We start from the raw sequence: 14,094 nt of genomic DNA, 5'->3' as shown, positions 1-14,094 counted from the left end.
ATGGAGAGTAATAGTAATATTAAGTTTGAAAATAAGAAGATGATGCATAAGGATGCCTAAACATATTTCAACGGATTCCTAACACTGAGTTTGGAGAGGATTGTAGACAAATTGGGGAAGATTGATGAAGAGTTATCCCTTTTGCACAACAAGTTGAGCATTGTGCCGCTAGTACGAACACTTGGAGTGGTAGTTGAGACTTCAATTCAACCATATGACGTATTTCCAAGATTACCAAGTAAGTTTGTATTGCAACAACAAATGGATCGATGATAGTGTTGCTCAAGATTTTCCTTGCGCTCCATTCTACCACCTCTACTATCGTAACTATCAAGTGGGTGAAAAGGTGGGGAACAACATCGAGCACGACTATTCTTAAACATACGATTATGTGGAAAAACTTGTTGTTGTTGAGTGTTAAGTAATTGTGTGCCGACTTTAAATTTAAAGTGACTCTAGTATAGTAAATTTAAGTTTTATGTTTGTATTTCCTTATCATTGTTGAAGTGATGTTATAACTTATGCTTATTATAAGAAAATGTGTTAAGTTTGTGTTGTTAGTACTTTGTGTTACCTGAGTGATTTGATTTGAACTCTCAAACCATTGCAAAGAAAGATTGGAGAAATTTGAAAGAAAAAAGGAAAGATAGTGAAATCAAATATTGTGAAATCGACAAGTTTTGGGTCTATTAATCTTAGGTTGTTGTGCTCTTTTAAAAATGACAAAAATTTCAAAAATATGTACTGTTAAGCACTGGTGCTTTAGTGCCACAACTACGCACTATAGCGTCATTCATCTATAAAGCAGGTTGCTACCGCGCATGAATCGACGCTATAGCACCGAACTAACCGGATCGTGGTTTTTAGCGCCATGACCACCGATTTTCACCATTTTTTCTCATACTTTGTCTTCTTCCTCTTATATTTCACAACTTGATCCCCTAGGGCTTGAATTTGTGGGTGATTGGCTTGGAGTTAGAGCTTCAAACTTTAGATTTCTTCTTCTTTGGTAAGATACACATTTTGGCATAGAAAATTTTTCATTTCACTATCGATTTCTTCCACATTGTGGTTAGAACAAAAATTTGAAAAAATTGAAGTGAATAGTGAGAAATCCATGTTTGTGTTGATATCATTTTTTATGAGGTCATTTCCTCTTCTTAGAGCCTAGGGTCAAACCTTAGGACTTCCTGTTGGACTCTCTTAGAGGACTAATACTATGACCCGCACCAGCTAGAAGTTTGACCCACTTCTTGACTCCTTGCAATTTTATATGGGTGGTTTCAAATCCTCTATGCTTGGTTGAGTCGATTAAAACCAACATATTAAAACTCAAGTCGAGTACCCATAGGATCTAAAGCCTCAGGAAACCCATTGCGCCTTTCAGGCACATTTACGATACACACACACTCGCGAGAGACGAATAACACAATTCACACGTTCGATGCATAAATATATCAAAATTCACATCATCGACATATATAAAAGGGGCTTCGTAATTGATCAAACTTAAATCAGTCGTCGAAACTATCGATCATGAACTAAAATTTTAAGAAAAATTGAATTTGACGTATTTTCAACCGGATCATCGACGAAATTGTCCCGACAATCCCAGATGACGAAACAGACCACGCCGGTGCGTTCGAAATGTTGATTTTAGCTAGATAGAACACTCATTTTGATATAGCTTCATGTGCGAGCGAAAAATGCATAATGCTGGAGATTTTAGGTATTAAATATTCTTTTATCTATATATATATATTAAAAAAAGCTTTCCTAAATCCCTAATCTCTTGTTCACACACCACCCGTGCCTCTCTGCTCATCTCCCAATCGCAAGCCAAGCCCTTGCCCCAGCTCTTCTCCCTCTGTTCGGTCGAAGCTGTCTCCTCCTCTTCGTGATGGCTAGACCCGAGTGGAGCCCTACTCCTCGTAGCTTCCCCTTCACGACTCGCCCAACACCCTGCCCTCTGCCCAAAATGCCTCTTCCTGAAGATCTGTTTGGCGCACCGGTCTGCTTGCTGTGGGGCATCGCCCCGCAATAATTTCTCATTTGGAGCGGTTTCTCCATCGCCGCAGGCGGCGATTCAGCAGTAACGCGGAACGCGCTCAGGTAACGATGACCCAGCTTCCTCTCAACGGCGGAAAATGTTGTTCACCCCCGTGCCCTCACGCTATCGTAAAGGCGAACTCCTCTTCTGGAATCTCCTGAACCCCGAATCTCCTCCTCTTCCTGAGCAAATCTCCTTCTCTTCCCCATTCGGCGTCCTCCTTCTCTTCCCCAACCCACGTCCTCCTCCTCTTCCCGAGCGAAGATCTCCTCTCATCTTCTCCTCTTCCCCAACCCTGTTTTATGATCACTCTTGCTCCCAGCCAAATGGTGCTCGGGGAGCATCCCCTGTTCCTCCCATCATGAATGTGATGCTGAAACCTGAAGGCTTCCCACAATTAGGTCCTCATGAAGGGGCTGGAGTTATTGCAGTGAAATATGCATAGCCTCTGTCCTTATTTATCAAGAGATAGCTTAAGTTTGTGAAGCGTGATGCATATTCCTGATCCTTGCAGTAATTTCAGCCTCAAGCAACTGCTCTTCCAGCACCACTTACTGTTTGGATGGTTAATGCATCAAATGCTACTCCAATGCCACATCCAGCAATGTCGGCCAGTCCCTTTGTCCTAGCTGCACCACCCAATTCAGGTACTTAAATGTTTCCATCATTCATTTTTCAAAAGCTAGACCTTCTATTATTATGAATTGAACTTTATTTGACATATATTTAGTCATGTTTGTCCTTGACAGACCTCCCAATTCACAAACATAAAGATTTTAAACCTATTCTGAAAGGTTTTCTATTTGTTCTCTAAATTGAAAAAAAAAGAAAAAAAATCATATTTTGCTATGATTACTTTACCTGTCTTAAATATGATTGTGGATAGATGTACTGTTAAGATTAAGTATTCCAGATCTTATATATACATGCACTTCATTTTGCATAAATGCATATAGAAATTATATAGCTTACTTATCTTCATTATTTTACTTAAAATTTATTAGTTTTTCTCCTTTTTTAGCACTTTTGGTACTCACTGTTAAGTGATTAGTGTATTTGAACTTTTGTTATGTTTTGAAATGAATTTCTGCTATTGAAATATCAAATAGATGGGTGTCATAGTCGTGTTACAAACAAATTTAATGAATAGGGGCAGAATGGTCATTTTTTTTAAACAACAGTCCGACAGTTGTTTTCACACAGCTATAACAAACAGACAGTCAGCTTTCTGAGGCAGCGCAGTTGCAGCTGAAAAGCTGAGAAGCTGCAGCTGCGCTAAACAGAGCCCAAGTCTTCTCCTTCACTCCTGGCTATATAAACCTCCTTTGAGGGTGGAGATGAGGTTGTTGAAATATTGGGGAGGAGATGAGAGGAGAAAGGGGCTGTTGAAGCTTTGTGTTCGCTGGAGCCTTGCTGCTGAAACTTTTGGCCTATTTTGGATTAATTTCTGGAGGTTTGAGTTACTCACTTTAAAGCTTAAGTTTCTTTAATGATTGTTTTGATTGAGATATAGAATTCAGATGCAAGCGTGGTGGGTTATTGTATTGAATCAGTTCTGATAAGAGTGATCTAACATCACACGTAAGGTTCAAGATATGAGTCTTTTCACTCCTTGTTTTGGTTGCTTGGTGAAATGCTTTTCTCTTTAACACCTGCTTTAATCTTTATGAATTATGGATGGATTGTTATGATTAATTAGTGGATGAGTTTATGAGGTTTCTTTGGGGATTTGCTCCTTTCATACCAGAAAGTTGGATTCCGTTCATTTTGCCTATGTTATTAGTAGTTCTCAAGCTTTAACACAATCCCATCAACCGGTCAAGCTCAATGGCAATCATGCATGATTTAGTGGAAGCGTTCGCTATATCTCAGTAATTTATGTTTGTCTGGTTTTGAGGTGTTATTGCCTTCTGTTCTCATGAGGATAGAACATTTAGCGTTGAGAGTATCTACTTCATTTCATGTGTTTTAAAACTTATTCTTTTATTTTCTAGCTGAAGCAATTAATGCTTGTCTGCATTGCATTTTCAGATTTAACTTGAAGCGCTTCTTGCAGGGTTATTAGTTTGTTGTTATTGATAGTTTCAACTCTAGGAGAACTGTATATATATATATATATATATTCATGGCGTATTTGTGGTTGGCTTCCAAAAAAAAAAAAAGAGAAAAAAATTGAAAAAAGGAAAAAAAAAACCAAAGCTCATTCGTTTCAGCTTTAACTGCATTAAGGGCTGAGCAAATGACTTCATAATCATTGCCAATGAAAATTTTATGAATGAAGCTTCTTGCAAGGGATCGTGGTTTGTATCGCTCAAGCACTTCCCCACATGTGGTAGTCCCTACCTTGATCTCGATGCGGAGCAATCAAATCTCTCATACCACATATAAGGCACTAGATTTGTTCTCATTTACATGTTTAACACCCAAACTCCAATTCTCACATATGTGCTACCTTACCTGTGCATACAATTGGGTTATTTCTTTTGGACTATAAAAAATTTGGGTGGTATATATGTAAGTGCTACATGTGTACATACTTAAGAATTGCAAGGTTTGTATATAAATTTCCCTTAGTTTTATTTCATTGGAGTTTGAATTCCAGATTTTTTTAATATGCATGGGAATGGATGGTTTCACATGCAAATCCCTATTTGATCCTTCTTAATGTTTGCTATATGCAAACACATCTGTTCAATTATGCCTCAATTCTTTATCCGTGTAAGAAAATTCAACAGGAAAACTCATGCTCCCAAATGTTGGGTGGATTCTTCATTCACTTCTACCTGAAGGATTTGTCTCATGGCTTCATTAATCTTTTAAGAGATCGAATCCTAATACCTATGGTGACCAATTACTTTGAGTAGAGACTCTTATCTAGCACTAATAAAATTAAGTGGCATTTACATATATATCACCCAATTTCTATATACTTATATATCTAACAAAAGCTTTGCTTTTCTTTTACAATTATACCACCCAAATCTTTCATTTTTTATTGAAAGTACCACTATTTTAACTTTTAAAGAGTGAAATACACATGAGCATACATTTGCTTTACATGAATTAATTGTTGTGGACATTTACGTTTGGATGGTCTCCATTCATGGTATGGAACTATAAGGTATATGTGCAGATTTCTGTTTTCAAAGAGCCTGAATCATTTATAGAATCTGAAATTGGTGTAATTTAAAGTACTTTGCATTCATCCTCATTCCATGCAATATTCTTTGCTCACATTTTTGCAACTTTGTGGTCTTGCGGCTCATTTGAGCTGCGGTTTTGGGGGTTTGCTAGATGGTTTTGTTGTATGTATTGCTTCAGTTTTGGGGGCCTTTTGCAGTTCATTTGAGCTGTGATTTTAGAGGTGTTTGGGACTGTTTTGGGCCTTCTTCGATATGCAGTTTTGAGGCTTTGATGGTGGCATTTTTTATGTAATATGAAATATTTGGATGGTAAGAATGCAACATTTAAGTTTAGAGATTGAGGGGCTAATTGGGGCAGTTGTAGCTTATTGAATAATTTGCTAATAAGCTGATTAAAAATAATCTACTGATAAGCTAGGTGCGATAACTATTACAAATTTTTATTTTTTTAGAAAAGTTCGACCGCAGCCAAAAAACTACCACCGCAACTAGATAGATGCGGTGTGAAAATGATATTTTCAGCGTTTTGAAAACGCATAAGCTACCAAAACACACTTTACCTAAACAGACAATGTGTGTTTTCAAAACGCCACCACACCAAATAAGCTACCCCAAACAAGCCCTGAATGTGTGAATACCTAAGAATTATAGGCTAGGTATGTAGTCGCTGCGTTGGTGCGGTTCTCTTGTTATTTGCTTAAAATGCAGTTTGGAAATAATACCTTTCGGGTTGATTTGTGGATCGTTGGGCCGCATTTTTTGGATTTTTTCGTCGATTATTTTTTATAATTGCAGTTTTGAGGGCCGGTCCACCTTTCACCTTTTTCGCCATTTCAGGTGAATTGGTTCCTCTTGTCTCTCACCATATTTTTCTTTTTTTCTTTCTTTGCTTCTTGGTTTGATTTAGGTGCTAATTTATGAAATATAAGTGCACATATATAGTCCTGTCTATATATGAACCATCAAGCAAGACTATAAGTTAGATGATTCTTTTGGGGTTTAAGGGCTGTGATGACAAAGACATTCGGTGGTAGAGCAGAATGATATTGCATTCTATGACATCGGGATCCGATCCAGAGACCTGGTGCAAATGTAAGATTACAATATTATTCACTTACAGTAGACTAGTGAGGTTCCTTTTCCTTGTTAGGCTACTGACGGTCCTAGTCCGACAGTGTAATCAACTCGTGGACAGCTAAATTTATAAAATATAACGATAAGAATATATACATTATTTACAAAATATTTTGATTACTAAAATAGATATTCATTTTGCTTATATGCATGACAAAATATAAACTTTAAGTAATACAATCTGACTGTCCACTTGTCAATTATCTGTATTAGGCTAAGAACTGCTCTCTTAAGTCGGTATTGTTGAAATCTCTAGTTGAATATCGGGTTTTATACACTTCGATGACCGATGGTTGCCTTTGGTCTCTTGAGAATGCTAAAATCTAAGCCCATCCAAACCTGAATTCTTATAGTTCACTTCGTCATTTTATCGTTCACTTGTTATTTTCTTCAGGTTTTCTCTACGTTTCCTATGGTTTTCTTCGGCTTTTGTGAGTCATTTGTGGTTTTCTTCGAGTTTTCTCGTGAGATGCTTGTTGTTAGACTTTTACACACATACATGTATGTTTGTCCTGCTAATTAAATTTCTCTACTTTACTTATTTACTTCAACCTGCAACGCTAATCTCATTTGCAGGAGCAACAGACCCGTTAGCACATAGATTTATTTTATATTTACATCATTTTATTTTCTTTACTATACATTATACTGCTCTTCCTTATCTTACATTTACTGCATTTTCTTTAGTTTTGTTTTCTTTTACTACTACTACTACCGTTTCCTTTATGTGTATTATACCATTTAGAACAAGAGGACAGTAGTCTGGTTTTATAGGAGATACCCTGCAACAGACCACCGACCCAACAATTGCATAGAACATTGAACCTGAAACTGCTACGACGTGGAGCTTGAAGCTAACACCGTGGGTAGCATGACGAGGATGTACATAAGAACAATTTCGAGATAGCAAACAAATCTACAACAACAAACCTTTCTTTAGTTTAAACAACAAATCATAGGATTTCGAGGTGGTCTTATTAGCGCGACATAAATCCTCACTTTATCTTTGAGGGCTTTGCACATCCCGGTTGAGCAATTTAAACCCTAACTTGCTTTAGGTGTCGAGGTTGTCTTTCCGATAAGACGTAAACCCTCTTATCTCCAGGTCATTTGTATGACTGTGTCATGCAAATCTAAGTCATAATTAATAGCAATTGATATGATGAAACATTCAATAATTTTCTTCTTTAAATTGAAGACAAATCGTAGGATAGCTTGACAAGTCGTTGAAGTTCTCCTCAGGTTCTGTGACATCCCCTAGTTTTCTCCTTTCAAATTTCAGAAAAATGTTACAAATTTGAGCCTTTCATATTGACACTCCTTGATTTCACCTTTGAAAAGTCCTACCCTTTGAAATTCTTGAAAACAATATTTTCTGATCTAAATTGAGAGTTTTATTATGTGATATATTTTCTGATCTAAATTGAGAGTTTTCTTATGTGACCTCGGTTATTTAAGATGTAATTAATTATAGTAGCTTGCCCTTATAAAAAACTTTAGAACTTAGCTTAATATAAATATTATCAAATCTTTCATATTAGATAGAGGAACTTGTTTGTCAACGTAAAGGTTCGCAGACTAAAACAGATGTCATAAATTCTTCAGTTTATTTAATCGAGTCTCACGGATAAGTGATATGCCTATTCTTCGAGATAGGTATGTCAATTGTAATGTTGTGCTCGTTTATTTAATATATTGTCTATATGGGATCGATTCGATCTCATATTTTCAAAATTATAATATATATATATAGAATAAATTTTTTCGATCTGGCGACCAACAAATTCCGGCGACTCCGCTGGAGAATAATTTATCTCTCTATTATGATCAGAAAGTCTTGACTTCATACATCGATAATGTATCCATGTCCCTCATGGGCTAGATTACCCTTCTTTCGTTAGCATGCTTTGTCATTGACATGCTTCACCCATTTCTTTCTTGGGCAAGTATGGTCAACTCTTTTGGATTCAAGAACCATCTATTAAACCATCTTTAAATAGAGAGGTTCAGGAGTCCTTTAGGATTTTCCTTTTAGTGTGGGGTTGGACCCTCAATAGGTGTGTTGGTGGACTAGTTATGCCTGAGCGATGTGTGTTATGAAGTTGATCCCGCATTGGGTCCTAAACTTTGCCTTTTCTCGTATCTTTCGAGTTTGGTTTGTTATTTTGTCAATCGAGTCAATTCGTCACGTCTTTTAATCTCTCATTTAATCTAATTAAACATTTCGACACTATAATTACAAGAACAAACAATGAACTTCAATACATCTCTTAAAGTTCAAAAAAATAAAATCAAAGGAAATAAGAAAGGATATGTTCAGTTTACAGAACAACCTTTGTTAATTTTTAGTTTTTGCACTAAAGTTACAAAATATTGGCTGATATTAACCCTCGAAACTTTTTCTTTGAAGCTGCCATGATGGCGTTCCCTACTCTCATTTTCTCTTGCAACTTGCCTACCTGCCACGACACCCGTAACATTGCACCGATGATCAAGTTTGGAGGTGGATTTGACAAATATGAAATCATACTTGGCAAGGCCCCATTCGTCATCATGAAGGCTACAACTCTGGAAGTTTAAGGGTCATTTGCTAACTTCGATTTGAACTGTCCCCAGAATTTCCCTTCTTACAAGAAGGAGAAGATCATTATCACCCCGACACCCGTTAAGTCTGTCATCCCCGCATCTGTTCGCTCGAGAGTCGTCACACCTACTGCTGCCAGATTTACTGTTACTGTGCCTACCATACCTTATGCCAAGAGAAAAGAAGTTTTAATTGAAGAGGATTCAGTCGATGCATTCATTACTTTGCCGTCAGTATTTAAGATTGGTTCCAGTTCAGGAGTTAAGTCGCTGACCAAGTTGCAAAGAAGAAATCGAAACCGGAAGATTCAGAGGGCCACCAGGGCCTTGACTACAGAGATAACCCTTGATGATAAGATTCCTCACCAGGAGGAACTTGGATTGCTTGAGGTTGCTCCTCTCCTATGAGGAAGTAGGTTTAATCCGTTGATGGATACCACTGAGGATGAGAGCATCTATAGGATTGTTGCTGCTCTGTCGTCACCATAGGATCATGGTAAGGAGAGGGAGAGGTCCACTTCTATCACCAAGGTTCGTACAGTGTTTGACAGATTAGCTGCCAAGGAGAGATGTACTGTCGTCGAGTTACTCAAGCGAGTGACATGCACAATTCCACCTCGGATGAAGAAAGAAATCTTGAAGGATATCAGATCTGTCTGCCAGTTCCAGAAATCAGTTGAAGTACCTCCAGCCCGTCTTCCAGTTAGATTCCGGCTTGGAAGCCATGTTGATAGCATTGCCACTGCCATAGATTCTACCACCGTTACTCCGAAGTCCGTAGGAGGTCGATTGGTTAAATCACATATGGGTCCAAGGATGCCACCTACCGTCATTCATGAAAACTTCTCGAAGAAGCATAAAGAAAAGAGACTCATTACCAATGTACTTGGTCTACACCGTGGGGAGCATATTTCTCTTCAACACACCGATACCTCCTCGGAGACACTCTGTCTTAAAGTATCGACGTCATTGAAGAGAGTGTGGGTACCCAAGGGTGCTGCACCAGTACGTTCTGATGAGCCCATGGGGCAATTTTATGGTATGAATCATAGGTATGATGTGTCAGGGGTTGTTACCACTATTGCTATAGAGTTTGTTTCCCAGCAGAATGATGTTCAAGAGAGACCTCCAGATCTCAAGATTCAGGAGAAAGCAATTGATGATAAAGTAGAAAAGCTTAAAGCCGGGATTGCGGAGTTGACTAAAGATGAGGAGTGGGTGTTGACGACAATGAAGGTTTTGATTTCATGGATTATCTCAATGAGGAGTTCATGGAGATTAATATTGTTGAGACTAGAGTTGCTGCATCTACACACGATGCTCAACTTTTTGGTGATGAGAATATCGTGGATGAACTGCGAAGGGTCATTCAACTAAGATATGAACAGATCATCCGAATGAAGAAAATGATGGAGGAGATGGCCACCGATGTGACTGCCATGGCTACAATGCATGAACTATCTTAGTCGCAGCAATTGGCTTCATCGGGGTGAATCAGCCCGATCTTGTGCATATTACAAACGATAGAAGGGAAGTCGCTTCCTCCAGTAGAGACGAACCGCAAAAAAAAAATTTTGTCCAAGGCTTGATACCAGAAATAGACATAAAGTAGTTAGTTGAACAGCAAGTAAATGAGGCCCTAACCCAATCCAAAGAAGGGGCATTAATTTCAAAGGTAGACCTTACCCTGAGGAATTCGATGCCATATCATACCCCAAGGGCTTTGTGCCACCAAATTTCAAGACGTTTGATGGAACCAAAAATCCCTGCCATAAACCACTTTATAGCCAATTATTGTAATGTCAAAGGCAATGAAGAGTTGTTGTTCCGCTAGTTCGCCAGCAATTTTTCAGGGATAGCATTTGATTGGTATGTTGAGTTGTCCAATGGATCAGTAAAGATATTTGCCGAGTTAGAGCACTTGTTTTTGAAGAGATTTGTTGGAGCGCATCATCATCACCATAAGAGATCTCGTAGTGGAAAGGCAAAAGTTTAACGGGACCTTGGTTGACTATATTTTGAGGTGGAGGAATTTGAGCATGAAATGTGAACCACAACTACAAAAAAAATATATAATTGAGAGTTTACTCAAAAGCATTCATGGACCAGTAGCCTTTCATGCTCAAGTAGTAGCCTTCATGCTCAAGGGACTTACTATCAAGTCATTCGAGAAGCTACTCAGCAAGGTGCAACTTGCAAGAGGAAGTCAAGCATATGGAGTCCCAGGAAAAGACCAAGAAGTCTAAAGCAGTTAGGACATTTCAAAAGAAATCTGGGACGGTGGCCATGGTCGATAAAGGAAAGCAACCGATGAGGATTCAGGCTGAGCAATCTCGTAGGGTTCCCAGCAGTCGTCACAACATGATTAGTCTCATCAGCAGCAGCAGACTCAAAAATATGACCAGTCTGGCCAGCAATCATTTCAGAGGGAACCGTACCAGACAGACACTAGACAGGGTCCATCGTTTGCAGATCAGATGAATAGAGTATATGATTTCAAGGACGAAGCTGTGCCAAAGATGTTCAGATTACCAGAGTCGAGAAATCCATAAGAGGTTGATAAGAAAGATCTTCCCAACTATTGTCCGTACCACAGACTCCTTGGACACACCATAGAGAGATGTTTCAGTTTTAAGGATTGGCTCGAGAGAATTCTCGAACAAGGAAATATAACCATCCTGAAAGAGTATTTAAAAGAATCTGAAAGAGGTTTTGTAAATATGATTTCAGCCGAGCGAATCACTCTGATGGATTCATATTCAGATGAAAGTGGTTGGAGTTTCGTCTGGAGTTGATCTTCTAAGAAGATGTTGGATCAGATTTAGACTGCATTAGCATAAGCCCCCGCTCAGAGTCTGCAGTCTGCCAGACCGACGATGGAGATCACGCCAGAGAAGTCACCGCAACCAGAGAAAAAGAAGAACGAGATTGTGCACGAGATGAAGACCGATAACGCAAGGGGTAGGATAGGGGCTGCCTCTGTTAGTTTGATTATTTTGGATTTGGGGGAGAAATTCCTCGAACCACTAACTGTGTATGACCATCTTTTTGCTCCTCCGGGGTCTTTTGAATATAATGATTATGATTTCAGCTACGTTTTGATTGTCTCTAGTGATAACGTAACTGACCATGACCAATCTAACCTTGATCTCGATTCCCAAAATGATCCTCAAATCATACTTAGGTCTTATGAACACATCAACGAGAAAGAAGATGTCAACAACACTATATATGATAGTTCTGGGAGTGAGTAGCCAATACTCGAGTTTTAAGGGACACCGATAGCAATCAACTTGGATTTTTCAGATTCAGAAATGACGCTAGATGAATCGACTACAATGATAAGAGAAGAAGAGATCACATAAATTAATTTAAGGAGAGAGAATGTATAACCCCCGAGGACGGCTCCAACGGACAAAGAGAAACAAATAGTCACTCGAGAAGAATCACATCCGCCTCCGCCAGTGGAAGAATCACATAATCAAATAAAAATTGGAGTTATGTATAAAGTGGATTATAACGTACTAGTTTGGTTGCTGACCAAGCTAAGAATCTTCGACGCTCTAATCCTATCAAAGGAGATGAGGGAATCTTTGGTCAAGGCTTTACTTGACCCAGAAATTTGGTTAGCTCAGTTGACTAACACATCCTCGGTTGAAGTTTGTTTGTTAAAGGAACATCCCAGAGTAAACTTCATCGATGAGGACTTGCTGCTTGGTACTATCGATCACAACAAACCGCTCTACATTTCTGTCAGCATCAGCAGATTTGTGCTTTCCAGAGTCTTGGTAGATCCTAGAGTGTCACTCAATTTAATGAGTTTACGAACGTTAGCATACTTGGATATTGACGCTCAAGAGCTTACCGCTGATAAGATGATGTTAAGAGGATTTAACTAGAAGGGGGAAAGAGCACTTGGGTCAATTTCACTGCTAATGAAAGTTGGAGAGCTAGTAACAACAGCTAAATTTCATATCATCGACGCAGAGACCTCTTTCAACGCTTTGCTTTGTCGGTCATGTATTCATGAGCATAACATGGTTTCGTCGTCTCTACATCAGTGCATCAAGTATTATAAGGAAGGACAAGAGCATTGCATCAAGGGAGATTTGCAGCCGTTCTCAGTTCATGAAGTAGGCATCCACGAAGACGCCGCTTACTATGCTCTTTCAAAAAAGAATGTCTTTTCCCATGAAGTTGTGCTAAATATAATTGAAGATTTAAAGGGGATCACAAGAGAAAGATTATTCAACTCCGATTCAACGATCTACCACCACTCCTTTGCAACGAGTTGGAGGTTCTTTTAGCCCACACATCTAAGATCGAGGCCGAGGACGTGGGGGAGGAAGAACCAACACGATCGTTGGATGAACAAAGCCGACTATCAGCACCAACATGGAAGAGAGTTTTGATGAAATTAAGTTTGATGAAGAAACGATGATGATAATATAGAAGAAACCACAGTTCGAGATTTTCTTCGAGGATGTGGAGAAAAGTGAATATGAGTCAATGTACGATCAGATCAAGCACTATGTGCATGCCATGACCCTTACTCCGATTCACCCTCAAAAGATCGAGAATCTAGAGGTCAAGGAAGTCTGGGGTGTTGGTTTGAAACTGGTGAAGTTTTACTGTGCTTCTCCTCCTATTAGTTTTGAAACTCATGTAAAATTGGAAGTGGATGATTCTAATGAATTAATGAAATTACTGTTTGAATAATTTTCTCTTTGTCTACAAAAATTAATTCAACAGGGATATGTGCCAAAATAAATATTGAAGGATAAACTACAACTTTTTGAGAAGTTATGGAATGTTAAAGATCGAACTCTCAACTCGAAAGAGGGTCTCAGATTTGGTACGATAAGACTGGTCGATGATTTAGAATTTTGTGTGGTTGTTACTAGTAAATTAGATGAGGATTGCCTTGATGTGGAAGATGACTTCGAAGATTCTCTGATAGATGACGATCCACCAGAATTCGAGGAAATTTAGTTAACAATTGATGAATTGAAGGAAGTTAATCTTGGGGCTGAGAAGCAGCCCCGACCTACATTCATAAGTTCTTTACTCAGCAAGGAAGAGTCTACAGATTTGATCATCTTATTGTCAAAATATAAGGACTGCTTCGCTTGGAGCTATGACGAAATGTCAGGATTATCCTCAAAATTTGTAGTTCACCAGCTT

General features: G+C 38.6%; 1 long non-coding RNA gene across 2 annotated transcripts in view; it reads left to right on the top strand.

Moving 5' to 3' along the window:
• The first annotated feature begins 1,036 nt into the window (after positions 1-1,036).
• The window catches only part of LOC110032253, a 28,536-nt gene continuing 15,478 nt past the window's right edge, over positions 1,037-14,094 (top strand). The window contains exons 1-3 of one of the 2 annotated variants that reach the window (XR_002294839.1): positions 1,037-2,112; positions 2,565-2,697; positions 3,201-3,237. This is a non-coding gene — a long non-coding RNA (uncharacterized LOC110032253). Of the gene's footprint in view, positions 2,113-2,564; positions 2,698-3,200; positions 3,238-14,094 lie in introns of those variants that run through there. The other variant, XR_002294838.1, reaches the window with a different exon arrangement.

The sequence above is a fragment of the Phalaenopsis equestris genome, unplaced genomic scaffold (genome assembly GCF_001263595.1).
Source record: "Phalaenopsis equestris unplaced genomic scaffold, ASM126359v1 Scaffold000897, whole genome shotgun sequence".
Lineage (NCBI taxonomy): Eukaryota > Viridiplantae > Streptophyta > Magnoliopsida > Asparagales > Orchidaceae > Phalaenopsis > Phalaenopsis equestris.
Note: the sequence above shows the minus strand (reverse complement) of the source record. Positions and strands in the feature narration are given on the sequence as shown.